Source organism: Taudactylus pleione, unplaced genomic scaffold (genome assembly GCF_031769625.1).
Source record: "Taudactylus pleione unplaced genomic scaffold, aTauple2 ptg001222l, whole genome shotgun sequence".
NCBI lineage: Eukaryota > Metazoa > Chordata > Amphibia > Anura > Myobatrachidae > Taudactylus > Taudactylus pleione.
The window spans coordinates 397,391-411,394 of NW_028285622.1; positions in this window are offsets into that span (position 1 = coordinate 397,391).

The following is a 14,004-nucleotide window of genomic DNA, read 5'->3' on the forward strand; positions in this document are numbered from 1 at the left end:
AGCTACCGTATTACCTATTACATGTATGTATCATCTACCCTGCACATTAACATTACTGACTCTGTGATTATAAGTAACATTAGGTGAGACTATAATAGTCACATCACTGATACATGTCTGAGCTACCGTATTACCTATTACATGTATGTATCATCTACCCTGCACATTAACATTACTGACGCTGTGATTATAAGTAACATTAGGTGAGACTATAATAGTCACATCACTGATACATGTCTGAGCTACCGTATTACCTATTACATGTATGTATCATCTACCCTGCACATTAACATTACTGACTCTGTGATTATAAGTAACATTAGGTGAGACTATAATAGTCATATCACTGATACATGTCTGAGCTACCGTATTACCTATTACATGTATGTATCATCTACCCTGCACATTAACATTACTGACGCTGTGATTATAAGTAACATTAGGTGAGACTATAATTGTCACATCACTGATAAATGTCTGAGCTACCGTATTACCTATTACATGTATGTATCATCTACCCTGCACATTAACATTACTGACGCTGTGATTATAAGTAACATTAGGTGAGACTATAATAGTCACATCACTGATACATGTCTGAGCTACCGTATTACCTATTACATGTATGTATCATCTACCCTGCACATTAACATTACTGACGCTGTGATTATAAGTAACATTAGGTGAGACTATAATAGTCATATCACTGATACATGTCTGAGCTACCGTATTACCTATTACATGTATGTATCATCTACCCTGCACATTAACATTACTGACTCTGTGATTATAAGTAACATTAGGTGAGACTATAATAGTCATATCACTGATACATGTCTGAGCTACCGTATTACCTATTACATGTATGTATCATCTACCCTGCACATTAACATTACTGACTCTGTGATTATAAGTAACATTAGGTGAGACTATAATAGTCATATCACTGATACTTGTCTGAGCTACCGTATTACCTATTACATGTATGTATCATCTACCCTGCACATTAACATTACTGACTCTGTGATTATAGGTAACATTAGGTGACACTATAATAGTCATATCACTGATACATGTCTGAGCTACCGTATTACCTATTACATGTATGTATCATCTACCCTGCACATTAACATTACTGACTCTGATTATAAGTAACATTAGGTGACACTATAATAGTCACATCACTGATACATGTCTGAGCTACCGTATTACCTATTACATGTATGTATCATCTACCCTGCACATTAACATTACTGACTCTGTGATTATAAATAACATTAGGTGACACTATAATAGTCACATCACTGATACATGTCTGAGCTACCGTATTACCTATTACATGTATGTATCATCTACCGTGCACATTAACATTACTGACTCTGTGATTATAAGTAACATTAGGTGAGACTATAATAGTCACATCACTGATACATGTCTGAGCTACCGTATTACCTATTACATGTATGTATCATCTATCCTGCACATTAACATTACTGACTCTGTGATTATAGGTAACATTAGGTGACACTATAATAGTCATATCACTGATACATGTCTGAGCTACCGTATTACCTATTACATGTATGTATCATCTACCCTGCACATTAACATTACTGACGCTGTGATTATAAGTAACATTAGGTGAGACTATAATAGTCATATCACTGATACATGTCTGAGCTACCGTATTACCTATTACATGTATGTATCATCTACCCTGCACATTAACATTACTGACTCTGTGATTATAGGTAACATTAGGTGAGACTATAATAGTCACATCAGTGATACATGTCTGAGCTACCGTATTACCTATTACATGTATGTATCATCTACCCTGCACATTAACATTACTGACTCTGTGATTATAGGTAACATTAGGTGACACTATAATAGTCACATCACTGATACATGTCTGAGCTACCGTATTACCTATTACATGTATGTATCATCTACCCTGCACATTAACATTACTGACTCTGTGATTATAAGTAACATTAGGTGAGACTATAATAGTCATATCACTGATACATGTCTGAGCTACCGTATTACCTATTACATGTATGTATCATCTACCCTGCACATTAACATTACTGACTCTGTGATTATAAGTAACATTAGGTGAGACTATAATAGTCACATCACTGATACATGTCTGAGCTACCGTATTACCTATTACATGTATGTATCATCTACCCTGCACATTAACATTACTGACTCTGTGATTATAAGTAACATTAGGTGAGACTATAATAGTCACATCACTGATACATGTCTGAGCTACCGTATTACCTATTACATGTATGTATCATCTACCCTGCACATTAACATTACTGACTCTGTGATTATAAGTAACATTAGGTGAGACTATAATAGTCATATCACTGATACATGTCTGAGCTACCGTATTACCTATTACATGTATGTATCATCTACCCTGCACATTAACATTACTGACTCTGTGATTATAGGTAACATTAGGTGAGACTATAATAGTCACATCACTGATACATGTCTGAGCTACTGTATTACCTATTACATGTATGTATCATCTACCCTGCACATTAACATTACTGACTCTGTGATTATAAGTAACATTAGGTGAGACTATAATAGTCACATCACTGATACATGTCTGAGCTACCGTATTACCTATTACATGTATGTATCATCTACCCTGCACATTAACATTACTGACTCTGTGATTATAAATAACATTAGGTGAGACTATAATAGTCACATCACTGATACATGTCTGAGCTACCGTATTACCTATTACATGTATGTATCATCTACCCTGCACATTAACATTACTGACGCTGTGATTATAAGTAACATTAGGTGAGACTATAATAGTCATATCACTGATACATGTCTGAGCTACCGTATTACCTATTACATGTATGTATCATCTACCCTGCACATTAACATTACTGACTCTGTGATTATAGGTAACATTAGGTGAGACTATAATAGTCACATCACTGATACATGTCTGAGCTACCGTATTACCTATTACATGTATGTATCATCTACCCTGCACATTAACATTACTGACTCTGTGATTATAGGTAACATTAGGTGAGACTATAATAGTCATATCACTGATACATGTCTGAGCTACCGTATTACCTATTACATGTATGTATCATCTACCCTGCACATTAACATTACTGACTCTGTGATTATAAATAACATTAGGTGAGACTATAATAGTCACATCACTGATACATGTCTGAGCTACCGTATTACCTATTACATGTATGTATCATCTACCCTGCACATTAACATTACTGACGCTATGATTATAAGTAACATTAGCTGAGACTATAATAGTCACATCACTGATACATGTCTGAGCTACCGTATTACCTATTACATGTATGTATCATCTACCCTGCACATTAACATTACTGACTCTGTGATTATAGGTAACATTAGGTGAGACTATAATAGTCACATCACTGATACATGTCTGAGCTACCGTATTACCTATTACATGTATGTATCATCTACCCTGCACATTAACATTACTGACTCTGTGATTATAAGTAACATTAGGTGACACTATAATAGTCACATCACTGATACATGTCTGAGCTACCGTATTACCTATTACATGTATGTATCATCTACCCTGCACATTAACATTACTGACTCTGTGATTATAAGTAACATTAGGTGACACTATAATAGTCACATCACTGATACATGTCTGAGCTACCGTATTACCTATTACATGTATGTATCATCTACCCTGCACATTAACATTACTGACTCTGTGATTATAAGTAACATTAGGTGAGACTATAATAGTCACATCACTGATACATGTCTGAGCTACCGTATTACCTATTACATGTATGTATCATCTACCCTGCACATTAACATTACTGACTCTGTGATTATAAGTAACATTAGGTGAGACTATAATAGTCACATCACTGATACATGTCTGAGCTACCGTATTACCTATTACATGTATGTATCATCTACCCTGCACATTAACATTACTGACTCTGTGATTATAAGTAACATTAGGTGAGACTATAATAGTCACATCACTGATACATGTCTGAGCTACCGTATTACCTATTACATGTATGTATCATCTACCCTGCACATTAACATTACTGACTCTGTGATTATAAGTAACATTAGGTGAGACTATAATAGTCACATCACTGATACATGTCTGAGCTACCGTATTACCTATTACATGTATGTATCATCTACCCTGCACATTAACATTACTGACTCTGTGATTATAAGTAACATTAGGTGAGACTATAATAGTCACATCACTGATACATGTCTGAGCTACCGTATTACCTATTACATGTATGTATCATCTACCCTGCACATTAACATTACTGACTCTGTGATTATAAGTAACATTAGGTGAGACTATAATAGTCACATCACTGATACATGTCTGAGCTACCGTATTACCTATTACATGTATGTATCATCTACCCTGCACATTAACATTACTGACCCTGTGATTATAAGTAACATTAGGTGAGACTATAATAGTCATATCACTGATACATGTCTGAGCTACCGTATTACCTATTACATGTATGTATCATCTACCCTGCACATTAACATTACTGACTCTGATTATAAGTAAGATTAGGTGACACTATAATAGTCACATCACTGATACATGTCTGAGCTACCGTATTACCTATTACATGTATGTATCATCTACCCTGCACATTGACATTACTGACTCTGTGATTATAAGTAACATTAGGTGAGACTATAATAGTCACATCACTGATACATGTCTGAGCTACCGTATTACCTATTACATGTATGTATCATCTACCCTGCACATTAACATTACTGACTCTGTGATTATAAGTAACATTAGGTGAGACTATAATAGTCACATCACTGATACATGTCTGAGCTACCGTATTACCTATTACATGTATGTATCATCTACCCTGCACATTAACATTACTGACCCTGTGATTATAAGTAACATTAGGTGAGACTATAATAGTCATATCACTGATACATGTCTGAGCTACCGTATTACCTATTACATGTATGTATCATCTACCCTGCACATTAACATTACTGACTCTGATTATAAGTAACATTAGGTGACACTATAATAGTCACATCACTGATACATGTCTGAGCTACCGTATTACCTATTACATGTATGTATCATCTACCCTGCACATTAACATTACTGACTCTGTGATTATAAATAACATTAGGTGACACTATAATAGTCACATCACTGATACATGTCTGAGCTACCGTATTACCTATTACATGTATGTATCATCTACCCTGCACATTAACATTACTGACTCTGTGATTATAAGTAACATTAGGTGAGACTATAATAGTCACATCACTGATACATGTCTGAGCTACCGTATTACCTATTACATGTATGTATCATCTATCCTGCACATTAACATTACTGACTCTGTGATTATAGGTAACATTAGGTGACACTATAATAGTCATATCACTGATACATGTCTGAGCTACCGTATTACCTATTACATGTATGTATCATCTACCCTGCACATTAACATTACTGACGCTGTGATTATAAGTAACATTAGGTGAGACTATAATAGTCATATCACTGATACATGTCTGAGCTACCGTATTACCTATTACATGTATGTATCATCTACCCTGCACATTAACATTACTGACTCTGTGATTATAGGTAACATTAGGTGAGACTATAATAGTCACATCAGTGATACATGTCTGAGCTACCGTATTACCTATTACATGTATGTATCATCTACCCTGCACATTAACATTACTGACTCTGTGATTATAGGTAACATTAGGTGACACTATAATAGTCACATCACTGATACATGTCTGAGCTACCGTATTACCTATTACATGTATGTATCATCTACCCTGCACATTAACATTACTGACTCTGTGATTATAAGTAACATTAGGTGAGACTATAATAGTCATATCACTGATACATGTCTGAGCTACCGTATTACCTATTACATGTATGTATCATCTACCCTGCACATTAACATTACTGACTCTGTGATTATAAGTAACATTAGGTGAGACTATAATAGTCACATCACTGATACATGTCTGAGCTACCGTATTACCTATTACATGTATGTATCATCTACCCTGCACATTAACATTACTGACTGTGATTATAAGTAACATTAGGTGAGACTATAATAGTCACATCACTGATACATGTCTGAGCTACCGTATTACCTATTACATGTATGTATCATCTACCCTGCACATTAACATTACTGACTCTGTGATTATAGGTAACATTAGGTGAGACTATAATAGTCACATCACTGATACATGTCTGAGCTACTGTATTACCTATTACATGTATGTATCATCTACCCTGCACATTAACATTACTGACTCTGTGATTATAAGTAACATTAGGTGAGACTATAATAGTCACATCACTGATACATGTCTGAGCTACCGTATTACCTATTACATGTATGTATCATCTACCCTGCACATTAACATTACTGACTCTGTGATTATAAGTAACATTAGGTGAGACTATAATAGTCACATCAGTGATACATGTCTGAGCTACCGTATTACCTATTACATGTATGTATCATCTACCCTGCACATTAACATTACTGACGCTATGATTATAAGTAACATTAGGTGACACTATAATAGTCACATCACTGATACATGTCTGAGCTACCGTATTACCTATTACATGTATGTATCATCTACCCTGCACATTAACATTACTGACTCTGTGATTATAAATAACATTAGGTGACACTATAATAGTCACATCACTGATACATGTCTGAGCTACCGTATTACCTATTACATGTATGTATCATCTACCCTGCACATTAACATTACTGACCCTGTGATTATAAGTAACATTAGGTGAGACTATAATAGTCATATCACTGATACATGTCTGAGCTACCGTATTACCTATTACATGTATGTATCATCTACCCTGCACATTAACATTACTGACTCTGATTATAAGTAACATTAGGTGACACTATAATAGTCACATCACTGATACATGTCTGAGCTACCGTATTACCTATTACATGTATGTATCATCTACCCTGCACATTAACATTACTGACTCTGTGATTATAAATAACATTAGGTGACACTATAATAGTCACATCACTGATACATGTCTGAGCTACCGTATTACCTATTACATGTATGTATCATCTACCCTGCACATTAACATTACTGACTCTGTGATTATAAGTAACATTAGGTGAGACTATAATAGTCACATCACTGATACATGTCTGAGCTACCGTATTACCTATTACATGTATGTATCATCTATCCTGCACATTAACATTACTGACTCTGTGATTATAGGTAACATTAGGTGACACTATAATAGTCATATCACTGATACATGTCTGAGCTACCGTATTACCTATTACATGTATGTATCATCTACCCTGCACATTAACATTACTGACGCTGTGATTATAAGTAACATTAGGTGAGACTATAATAGTCATATCACTGATACATGTCTGAGCTACCGTATTACCTATTACATGTATGTATCATCTACCCTGCACATTAACATTACTGACTCTGTGATTATAGGTAACATTAGGTGAGACTATAATAGTCACATCAGTGATACATGTCTGAGCTACCGTATTACCTATTACATGTATGTATCATCTACCCTGCACATTAACATTACTGACTCTGTGATTATAGGTAACATTAGGTGACACTATAATAGTCACATCACTGATACATGTCTGAGCTACCGTATTACCTATTACATGTATGTATCATCTACCCTGCACATTAACATTACTGACTCTGTGATTATAAGTAACATTAGGTGAGACTATAATAGTCATATCACTGATACATGTCTGAGCTACCGTATTACCTATTACATGTATGTATCATCTACCCTGCACATTAACATTACTGACTCTGTGATTATAAGTAACATTAGGTGAGACTATAATAGTCACATCACTGATACATGTCTGAGCTACCGTATTACCTATTACATGTATGTATCATCTACCCTGCACATTAACATTACTGACTGTGATTATAAGTAACATTAGGTGAGACTATAATAGTCACATCACTGATACATGTCTGAGCTACCGTATTACCTATTACATGTATGTATCATCTACCCTGCACATTAACATTACTGACTCTGTGATTATAGGTAACATTAGGTGAGACTATAATAGTCACATCACTGATACATGTCTGAGCTACTGTATTACCTATTACATGTATGTATCATCTACCCTGCACATTAACATTACTGACTCTGTGATTATAAGTAACATTAGGTGAGACTATAATAGTCACATCACTGATACATGTCTGAGCTACCGTATTACCTATTACATGTATGTATCATCTACCCTGCACATTAACATTACTGACTCTGTGATTATAAGTAACATTAGGTGAGACTATAATAGTCACATCAGTGATACATGTCTGAGCTACCGTATTACCTATTACATGTATGTATCATCTACCCTGCACATTAACATTACTGACGCTATGATTATAAGTAACATTAGGTGACACTATAATAGTCACATCACTTATACATGTCTGAGCTACCGTATTACCTATTACATGTATGTATCATCTACACTGCACATTAACATTACTGACTCTGTGATTATAAGTAACATTAGGTGACACTATAATAGTCACATCACTGATACATGTCTGAGCTACCGTATTACCTATTACATGTATGTATCATCTACCCTGCACATTAACATTACTGACTCTGTGATTATAAGTAACATTAGGTGAGACTATAATAGTCACATCACTGATACATGTCTGAGCTACCGTATTACCTATTACATGTATGTATCATCTACCCTGCACATTAACATTACTGACTCTGTGATTATAAGTAACATTAGGTGAGACTATAATAGTCACATCACTGATACATGTCTGAGCTACCGTATTACCTATTACATGTATGTATCATCTACCCTGCACATTAACATTACTGACGCTGTGATTATAAGTAACATTAGGTGAGACTATAATAGTCATATCACTGATACATGTCTGAGCTACCGTATTACCTATTACATGTATGTATCATCTACCCTGCACATTAACATTACTGACTCTGTGATTATAAATAACATTAGGTGACACTATAATAGTCACATCACTGATACATGTCTGAGCTACCGTATTACCTATTACCTGTATGTATCATCTACCCTGCACATTAACATTACTGACTCTGTGATTATAAGTAACATTAGGTGAGACTATAATAGTCACATCACTGATACATGTCTGAGCTACCGTATTACCTATTACCTGTATGTATCATCTACCCTGCACATTAACATTACTGACTCTGTGATTATAAGTAACATTAGGTGACACTATAATAGTCACATCACTGATACATGTCTGAGCTACCGTATTACCTATTACATGTATGTATCATCTACCCTGCACATTAACATTACTGACTCTGTGATTATAAATAACATTAGGTGACACTATAATAGTCATATCACTGATACATGTCTGAGCTACCGTATTACCTATTACATGTATGTATCATCTACCCTGCACATTAACATTACTGACTCTGTGATTATAAGTAACATTAGGTGACACTATAATAGTCACATCACTGATACATGTCTGAGCTACCGTATTACCTATTACATGTATGTATCATCTACCCTGCACATTAACATTACTGACTCTGTGATTATAGGTAACATTAGGTGAGACTATAATAGTCACATCACTGATACATGTCTGAGCTACCGTATTACCTATTACATGTATGTATCATCTACCCTGCACATTAACATTACTGACTCTGTGATTATAGGTAACATTAGGTGAGACTATAATAGTCATATCACTGATACATGTCTGAGCTACCGTATTACCTATTACATGTATGTATCATCTACCCTGCACATTAACATTACTGACTCTGTGATTATAAGTAACATTAGGTGACACTATAATAGTCACATCACTGATACATGTCTGAGCTACCGTATTACCTATTACATGTATGTATCATCTACCCTGCACATTAACATTACTGACGCTATGATTATAAGTAACATTAGCTGAGACTATAATAGTCACATCACTGATACATGTCTGAGCTACCGTATTACCTATTACATGTATGTATCATCTACCCTGCACATTAACATTACTGACTCTGTGATTATAGGTAACATTAGGTGAGACTATAATAGTCACATCACTGATACATGTCTGAGCTACCGTATTACCTATTACATGTATGTATCATCTACCCTGCACATTAACATTACTGACTCTGTGATTATAAGTAACATTAGGTGAGACTATAATAGTCACATCACTGATACATGTCTGAGCTACCGTATTACCTATTACATGTATGTATCATCTACCCTGCACATTAACATTACTGACTCTGTGATTATAAGTAACATTAGGTGAGACTATAATAGTCACATCACTGATACATGTCTGAGCTACCGTATTACCTATTACATGTATGTATCATCTACCCTGCACATTAACATTACTGACTCTGTGATTATAAGTAACATTAGGTGACACTATAATAGTCACATCACTGATACATGTCTGAGCTACCGTATTACCTATTACATGTATGTATCATCTACCCTGCACATTAACATTACTGACTCTGTGATTATAAATAACATTAGGTGAGACTATAATAGTCACATCACTGATACATGTCTGAGCTACCGTATTACCTATTACATGTATGTATCATCTACCCTGCACATTAACATTACTGACGCTGTGATTATAAGTAACATTAGGTGAGACTATAATAGTCATATCACTGATACATGTCTGAGCTACCGTATTACCTATTACATGTATGTATCATCTACCCTGCACATTAACATTACTGACGCTGTGATTATAAGTAACATTAGGTGACACTATAATAGTCACATCACTGATACATGTCTGAGCTACCGTATTACCTATTACATGTATGTATCATCTACCCTGCACATTAACATTACTGACTCTGTGATTATAAGTAACATTAGGTGAGACTATAATAGTCACATCACTGATACATGTCTGAGCTACTGTATTACCTATTACATGTATGTATCATCTACCCTGCACATTAACATTACTGACTCTGTGATTATAAGTAACATTAGGTGAGACTATAATAGTCACATCACTGATACATGTCTGAGCTACCGTATTACCTATTACATGTATGTATCATCTACCCTGCACATTAACATTACTGACTCTGTGATTATAAGTAACATTAGGTGAGACTATAATAGTCACATCACTGATACATGTCTGAGCTACCGTATTACCTATTACATGTATGTATCATCTACCCTGCACATTAACATTACTGACTCTGTGATTATAGGTAACATTAGGTGAGACTATAATAGTCACATCACTGATACATGTCTGAGCTACCGTATTACCTATTACATGTATGTATCATCTACCCTGCACATTAACATTACTGACTCTGTGATTATAAGTAACATTAGGTGACACTATAATAGTCACATCACTGATACATGTCTGAGCTACCGTATTACCTATTACATGTATGTATCATCTACCCTGCACATTAACATTACTGACTCTGTGATTATAAGTAACATTAGGTGAGACTATAATAGTCATATCACTGATACATGTCTGAGCTACCGTATTACCTATTACATGTATGTATCATCTACCCTGCACATTAACATTACTGACTCTGTGATTATAAGTAACATTAGGTGAGACTATAATAGTCACATCACTGATACATGTCTGAGCTACCGTATTACCTATTACATGTATGTATCATCTACCCTGCACATTAACATTACTGACGCTGTGATTATAAGTAACATTAGGTGAGACTATAATAGTCATATCACTGATACATGTCTGAGCTACCGTATTACCTATTACATGTATGTATCATCTACCCTGCACATTAACATTACTGACTCTGTGATTATAAATAACATTAGGTGAGACTATAATAGTCATATCACTGATACATGTCTGAGCTACCGTATTACCTATTACATGTATGTATCATCTACCCTGCACATTAACATTACTGACTCTGTGATTATAAGTAACATTAGGTGACACTATAATAGTCACATCACTGATACATGTCTGAGCTACCGTATTACCTATTACATGTATGTATCATCTACCCTGCACATTAACATTACTGACTCTGTGATTATAGGTAACATTAGGTGAGACTATAATAGTCACATCACTGATACATGTCTGAGCTACCGTATTACCTATTACATGTATGTATCATCTACCCTGCACATTAACATTACTGACTCTGTGATTATAGGTAACATTAGGTGAGACTATAATAGTCATATCACTGATACATGTCTGAGCTACCGTATTACCTATTACATGTATGTATCATCTACCCTGCACATTAACATTACTGACTCTGTGATTATAAGTAACATTAGGTGACACTATAATAGTCACATCACTGATACATGTCTGAGCTACCGTATTACCTATTACATGTATGTATCATCTACCCTGCACATTAACATTACTGACGCTATGATTATAAGTAACATTAGGTGACACTATAATAGTCACATCACTGATACATGTCTGAGCTACCGTATTACCTATTACATGTATGTATCATCTACCCTGCACATTAACATTACTGACTCTGTGATTATAAGTAACATTAGGTGAGACTATAATAGTCACATCACTGATACATGTCTGAGCTACCGTATTACCTATTACATGTATGTATCATCTACCCTGCACATTAACATTACTGACGCTATGATTATAAGTAACATTAGGTGAGACTATAATAGTCACATCACTGATACATGTCTGAGCTACCGTATTACCTATTACATGTATGTATCATCTACCCTGCACATTAACATTACTGACTCTGTGATTATAGGTAACATTAGGTGAGACTATAATAGTCACATCACTGATACATGTCTGAGCTACCGTATTACCTATTACATGTATGTATCATCTACCCTGCACATTAACATTACTGACTCTGTGATTATAAGTAACATTAGGTGAGACTATAATAGTCACATCACTGATACATGTCTGAGCTACCGTATTACCTATTACATGTATGTATCATCTACCCTGCACATTAACATTACTGACTCTGTGATTATAAATAACATTAGGTGAGACTATAATAGTCACATCACTGATACATGTCTGAGCTACCGTATTACCTATTACATGTATGTATCATCTACCCTGCACATTAACATTACTGACGCTGTGATTATAAGTAACATTAGGTGAGACTATAATAGTCACATCAGTGATACATGTCTGAGCTACCGTATTACCTATTACATGTATGTATCATCTACCCTGCACATTAACATTACTGACGCTGTGATTATAAGTAACATTAGGTGACACTATAATAGTCACATCACTGATACATGTCTGAGCTACCGTATTACCTATTACATGTATGTATCATCTACCCTGCACATTAACATTACTGACGCTGTGATTATAAGTAACATTAGGTGACACTATAATAGTCACATCACTGATACATGTCTGAGCTACCGTATTACCTATTACATGTATGTATCATCTACCCTGCACATTAACATTACTGACTCTGTGATTATAAGTAACATTAGGTGAGACTATAATAGTCACATCACTGATACATGTCTGAGCTACCGTATTACCTATTACATGTATGTATCATCTACCCTGCACATTAACATTACTGACTCTGTGATTATAAGTAACATTAGGTGACACTATAATAGTCACATCACTGATACATGTCTGAGCTACCGTATTACCTATTACATGTATGTATCATCTACCCTGCACATTAACATTACTGACTCTGTGATTATAGGTAACATTAGGTGAGACTATAAT